Here is a 7,070-nt window from a genome sequence, read left to right on the forward strand (position 1 = left end):
AGAAGCTGCAGAAGAAGAGTTTGAAGCTAGGAGAGGTTGGCACATGAGGCTTAAGGAAATAAGTCATCTCCACAATGTAAAAAAAGTGCAAGGTGAAGCAGCAAGTCTAATACAGAGGCTGAAACAAGTTATCCAGGAGATCTAGCTAAGATCATTGATAAAGGTCGCTACACTAAACAATAGATTTTCATTGTATAACAAACAGGCTTATGTTGTAAGGAGGTGCCATCTAAGACTTTCATAGCTAGAAAGAAGTCGATGCCTGGCTTCAAAGCTTCAAAGGACAGGGTGACTTTCTTGTTAGGGGCTGATGCAGCTGGTGGCTTTAAGTCGAAACTAATGCTCATTTACCATTTGAAAAATCCTAGGGTGCCTAGGGCCAGCCGAGTGGCTCAGTTGGTTAAGAGCTCGCTCAAGAGTGTGAGCTTGGAGCAACAAGGTCGCCAGTTCGATTCCTGGCTGGAGCTGAGCTGCCACTGAGTTGCCAACAGGTGGCAGGATGGCTCGGCTAAGGAAAAAAAATCCTAGGGTGCTTAAAAATTATGCTGAATCAACCCTGCCTGTGCTATATGAATGCAACAACAAAGCCTAGATGACAGCACATTTGTTTACAACATGGTTTACTGAATATTTTAAGCCCACCATTGAGACCTAGTGCTCAGAAAAAAAAGATTCCTTTCAAAATATGTATGACTGCTCACTGGTAATGCTCCTGGTTACCCAAGAGCCTTGATAGAGATGTGCAATGAGATTAATGTTTTCATGCCTGCTAACACAACATCCACTCTGCAGCCCAGGGATCAAGTGGTAATTTGAACTTTCAAGTCATATTATTTAAGAAATACACTTTGTAAGGCTATAGCTCCCATAGGCAGCGATTCCTCTTCTGGATCTGGGCAAAGTAAATTGAAAACCTTATGGAAAGGATTCACTGTTCTAGATGCCATTAAGAACATTTGTTATTTATGAGAAGAGTTCAACACTCATAGGAGTTTGGAAGAAGTTGATTCCTACCCTCAAGGATGACTTTGGGGTTCAAGACTTCAGTGGAGGAAGTAACTGCAGGTGTGGTGGAAAGAGCAAGAAAACGAGAATTAGAATTGGAGTCTGAAGATGTGGCTGAACTGCAGCAATCTCATGATAAAACTTTAATGGATGAGGAATTGCTTCTTATTGGTGAGCAAAGAAAGCAGTTTCTTCAGATGGAATCTACTCCTGGTGAAGATGCTATAAAATTGTTGAAGTGACAACAGTGACTTAGAGTATTACACAAACTTAGCTAATAAAGCAGTGGCAGGGTTTTAGAGGACTGACTCCAATTTTGAAAGAAGTTCTACTGCAGGTAAAATGTTATCAAACAACACTGAATACTACAGAGAAATTGTGTGTGAAAGTGAAACGCAATCAATGTGGCAAACGTCATTGTTGTCTTATTTTAAGAAGTTGCCACAGCCACCCGAGCCTTCAACAACCACCACTCTAATCAGTCAGCAGCCATGAACATCGGGTCAAGACCCTCCACCAGCAAAAATACTACTGAAGTCTCAAATAATAGTTAGCAATTTTTAGCAAGAAAGTATTCTTTAGTTAAGGTATGTCCATTGTTTTTTTAGACATAATACTATTGCACACTTAATAGACTACAGTATAGTATAAACATAATTTTACAATGCACTGAAAACCCCAAAATTTGTGTGACTCGCTTTACTGCAATTTTCACTTTATTGCAGTGGTATGCCTGTATATGGATGAAAGAGAAAGTGATGGAAAACCAGGGATGGAATTTGTTCTTCTGTGTAACTTGTCGCACCGTTGCCCTTCCATCACCAAATACAACATTTGAAAATGAATCCGTTGTTTTGCGAAAACAGATTTGGGAGTAGAAATAGGCTTTCCTTTTGACTACATGGATTCTCTGCCATGATCCATCAATAAGGAAACAGATGGACAAACACATAAACACTAAATAAGAAATATGTGCCAAATTCATGTTCCAGAATATATTTATGAATCTATGAACACTTGGAAACTTACGTGCAGATATACATGTCTATGAAGCTGAAAGTAATGGTATATTATTATTTCCTACCATACAGGCCTCTTGATTTTATGTGTGCATAAAGTGACTACAATTTTGAGACACAACATTTTTCACCAGCATCTGTTTTCTTATATGATGGGTAAAAGAGGGGCCCGAGTATCGTATAGATTCATCTAGAGTCTTAAAGTTAAAATTGAATTCAAGACCTAACCTGACTATTGGCTATTGCTCAATTCTTTGCTATTTGCTTTATCAAAGAGTTTATGACTTTGAGTGATTATTTAAGCTCCTACCAAAGAAAACCAAAGCCTGTTATCAACTACATAAATAACTGGATCTAAGTTTATGCAGTGAAAACTGAGCCTTGTATTATTTTACAGTTAGTTGGTAGGGTAGGAAAAAATGTGGAAACTAATTTCTCATGCTGAAAATATGAAAGAAAAAAAGCAAAAGAAATGGACATTTTTGAATATTCCTATGCAACAAGTACTGTTAAAGGCACTTTACAAGTACTGTTAAAAGCGCTTTACACTTTAATGTCGTAATAACCCATCAAAATGGGAAATACCATTACTCCCTTTATACAGATAAGAAAACTTGGGCACAGCCCAGTTCCATTGCTAGTTAATAGTAGAGTCAGACTTCAAATTTAGGCCAGAAAATTTCAAAGTCAACATTTAACTTTTCTGTAATGTTAGCTATTTCCCGAATAAATCCTGATTGCATTTTAATTTAGTGGCAATGATCTATATATTTAATTCTCCCATTAATTCATTTGATTATCTTCATAACTCGTAAAACTTCATCAGTTTAGCATTCCCTGCCTGAAAAGAAAGTACAAGATGTCCATATTTGGGGTTTTCCCAAAACTCCTCCACCCCACAAAACTTTTCAAGGAAAATACATCACAATGTTTGGGAGCTTCCTTAACCATCCCAGAACGTCGATCTGAAAATTGAGCAGTAATTTTGTAGTATGACTCAGTCACCCCAGCTACGGTTTATTTCTGGAATGGGTGCCTGACTTAGACCAAGCCAGATGACCCCTACCTTGGGAATTTGGGACTAGGACTCTCCCTGGGTGCCTCAGTGGGATATACAAAAAACTGACACTTTTTGAAAGTTATGCTCCACTATGTGGGCTTGAGAGCAGCACAAAGAAAGACAAATATACATTCATGGGGGAGGTGCCAAGACAAATGACACAGAAAGCAGTGTTCCTAAGCTTTCTACAAGAGATCCAATCCTGTGGCCCATCGCTGAAGCCCAGTGGACTTCATGCCTTCTGGTTCCATTTCACACTTGGCTTGGTGTCCATAAACACTTCGGGATATCTCTCTGGAATCCTTCCTCTTTTGGCCTCAGCCCATTCCAGTTGTGTCTCTATTACTTGCAACTGAAAGAATCCTAACTAGGCTACCAAACGACACCGTTGCATTTAGAAAAGGTGTGCATATTTTCTATACTCATTATGTTTAATTCAAAATATTTGGAAAGTACTTTTGAAAAAATTTTTGCTGAAACATTTGTCAAACATTTTCCACCAGCTACACCAATCTCTGAAGGTGAATTAACCCTTTGAGGGGAGAAATGAGAAAGAAAAATTGAATTTTACTAGGCCGAGCTCATCAGTAGAACCGAGTTATTTGCAGTTCTGCTTTCCCTGAAGACACATCGTTTTTTTCATGTTTATTAGCTACGGTCACAAAATAAAGATTCCTGCATATAAAAAAATGCTGAATGCACCATGTTTCTTATGACCTCTATTTCCAGCTCCTGAGTCAAAATGCTACCTGACTTCATCAATTTTTATCCAGGATGTGAGCCTCTTAGCACACAGAAGCCCTGGGATATTGGATGTGAGACGGGCCTATTTGTGGGCACAAAAATGGAATTTGAAGACCAATGAAAGGCCATGCCTACCTCTACAGATCCCCTTCAGATGCTTTTTCCAGTGATAGTGTTTTAGTGAGCAAAAGGAAAAATAAAACCTCAAAACCATTCCACCACTGTCCAGCTATTTTGGTCAAATGCCAAGTTGAATAGAAACAGTCACAGATTAAAAATACTCTCACTCAAATGAGCAGTGACTAGCATGGTACATTGACTGGGTAGTAAAAAATTAAATCAGAGCCAACGCTGTGCCATTTAATACAGCTTGTATTTTATTTAACGAGACTATTCTCAAGTTAGGTGGTGCTTTATTACCAGGAGTCAGGTGGCTGGGATGTAATACTGGTATTTCATTTAGTCAGAGTATTTACTCTGAAATAGCTAATGAGTGCTCAGGGTTTGATAAGAAAAAAGAAGAGGAAAAAAATTATCACGGGTAATTTGAGTTAATGTTCAAAAAAAAAAACAACCTTGCAATTGCAGTTTGGCTGAGCAGTAATTGGTTCTCTCAAATAATTGAGAAAAATCGTTTGCGACTTAATTTTGTAGGTCCTTCTTGTTTTGCTCAGGGCTCCTTGAAATCACTTGCATACCTAGCTGTAGATATGGATTCAGCATATACTTACTGAGCGCTGACTATGTATTTACAGGAAAAGTACAATGGAAGGTTTTTAGACTCAGATTAGCTTTGTGGCAAACCCCAGCTCAGCCCCTTACTTGCATGCGCCATGAACAGGTTACAATTTAAGATTAATTTTCTCCCTACTGTGATAACACTGACTTCATTTCTTTCTTCCTAATGGCTTTGGTTGTTGAGTCAGAGGGGGCTCATGTATTGAGACAGCCTGCAATGCCAGTGTGCTGGGGCAATGGATGCTCAAGGATCCCCATGGAACAAAGAAAAAGCTTTCAGAGGCTGGAGGAACACCATCATTGGTCTATTCAAAATGACTACATAAGGGAAGAGGAATAAAAGAACCTGAAAGTGAAGGCCAGATTCCCGGAGCTATCAGGAGCACCAACTGTGTGCTAGAATAGAGATGCATTCACCTGGGCCAAGATTGCTGCAGGAAAGAGTGCCCATGTGGTGCTCTAAGAACCCATGAAAGTGACCCCAAGAGGATCAGCTGTCCATTAGCCCCAAGAGCCCCAGTTCTGTCTATAACAAGTTTAAGCAAGACCGTTCCTTGCCACTCCGCCCCCATCAACTCCAACTCGGGAAGCCTCAGAAACTAGTGACAAGCCACGGGAAGGAGGACCAGAGCAAAACAGGAAAAAAAGGAAGGTGTTATCACAATGACATTTTCCATTGACGCTTCCAGCCTGAAGCAAGGGTTGGGAAGAGCTTGGTATTATATGAAGTTAAGAATTGTGATTATGATCTGGGACTAGTGGCCTAATATCTGAATGAGAATATATCTGCAATTTAAAGTGACCTTAGGACTCAGTTACCTAAAAACGAACAGAAACTCCATGGAGACTGTGAGAAATTTCAGCTATAAACTGGTGATGAATACTTTTTATGAAACAGCAGTGGGCGACAAAAACAAAAAGAGTTTAATTATATCCTGAGTTTTTCTTATTCATTAACTTGGCAGAATAACTGAGCTATTATTATTTTTCAGGCACCGTACTAAGTGCTTTTCATGGGTTATCTCATTTTATCATCCTTCTCACATCAAGTATACAAATTCTATATAATTGTCTCTGTTTTGAAAATGAGAAAAAGAAAGCTTGGAGGAGCTTGCATTTTTCCCACTCTGATAAACTGATTTAGGATTGTGTAAATGACTGGCGACGGTTCATTATATTTCCTTCCCAGGTGACATTGGTAGCTGCACAAAGGTCTCGGCAGCACCTCACCAGCATCCAGGCTGGTCAGAGGAGGTGACAGGAGTGGGACAGTAGGGGAATCAGGTCATCTAGTTTTTTCAAATTGTATTTGATTTAAAGCTACCTCCTCCATCTGTGCGTAACAAGTAACATTATTTCACATGAAGACAGTTACCAAATCTATCATGTAATGCAAAGCAGAATCAATTCACAGGTGGGAATAAAAATGAAATGTGAAGAGCCAAGATAACTCAGGTTCACAAGATTAAGGAAAAAGATACCCGACTGCATTTTATTTAGGAAAACGTGTTTGGCTGCTGATGTCCAGACCAGAATTATGGCTGGGCTTCCCTGACCAAAGTTCCAGGGGCTACATTAGCTACCCAATCAAAAGAGACAAAGATTTTCTGGGGAAGCAAAACTGGTGAGAACGCGTTATACATTTTCAACATTTACTGATTGTAGGTCCCTACTTGAAATGGTAAAATTCTGGGCTGGACATTAAAAGGCCTATGTAATGTATGTAATGTTCCCACTCCAGTTTCCTGGGTGAATTTAATGATTAAACAATCCTTACCCTCAGTTTTCACATCTATTAAATTATTGTAAGATGTACAACTTACATAGGTGAAAAGTATTCTTTAGATAATAAGGAAGTATATAAATGGTATAAAGTCAAGGTATTATCGCCTAAATATTAATTTCTTATTTTAATTCACAGAGTGTCTAATAAAGCCTGGAATCTACTCCATGACGAATGGCCTTGTCTCTTGGCCCACAGGCCTCCCTTTTCCATCACTGGGGCTGCTTCGCTTGGACCAACTGATTCTTATCTGACAAGGTTTAGGGAGCCTGGACCAATGATTCCTTATAAAATTAGACTTGGAGATTCTGCTATGACCTTGAACTTAGCCCTCTAACAGAGCTCTGGCTTTTTCTCCTCATTCCTTTGTCCCTGTCCTCGTATTTTGAATTCTAACCCAGTTCCTTTCAAACGTCTGTACTATCTTTTCTCTTCCGTCCTCCTGGGTTCTAAAGTCTTGGCCTTCTAAATGTGTGACCCAATTCCCTTGATTTCTTTTGGTCCTCTGACTGGAGCCTCCCAGGTTTCCCAGATAAGCCTTCCTCACACTGGGCTCACCTGCCAAGGCTTCTCATCTCACCTTCTAGGCTGAGAACAGCTACAGATCACTGAGCTTTTCTGTGAGCCAAGATCTGTGCTAAGCACTTTGCAAGGGAGATATTGTTATTTTATATCTGAGGAAACTGAGGCTTGGAGAAAATATTTGTGTATGACAATGGCT

The 7,070-nt window shown here is 39.5% G+C and overlaps 1 pseudogene; it reads left to right on the forward strand.

Annotated features, from left to right (window-relative positions):
* LOC109388755 (tigger transposable element-derived protein 1-like) overlaps positions 1–1,569 on the forward strand; it is a 5,748-nt pseudogene extending 4,179 nt beyond the window's left edge.
* The last annotated feature ends 5,501 nt before the right edge of the window (positions 1,570–7,070 follow it).

This window comes from Hipposideros armiger, unplaced genomic scaffold (genome assembly GCF_001890085.2).
Source record: "Hipposideros armiger isolate ML-2016 unplaced genomic scaffold, ASM189008v1 scaffold_206, whole genome shotgun sequence".
Lineage (NCBI taxonomy): Eukaryota > Metazoa > Chordata > Mammalia > Chiroptera > Hipposideridae > Hipposideros > Hipposideros armiger.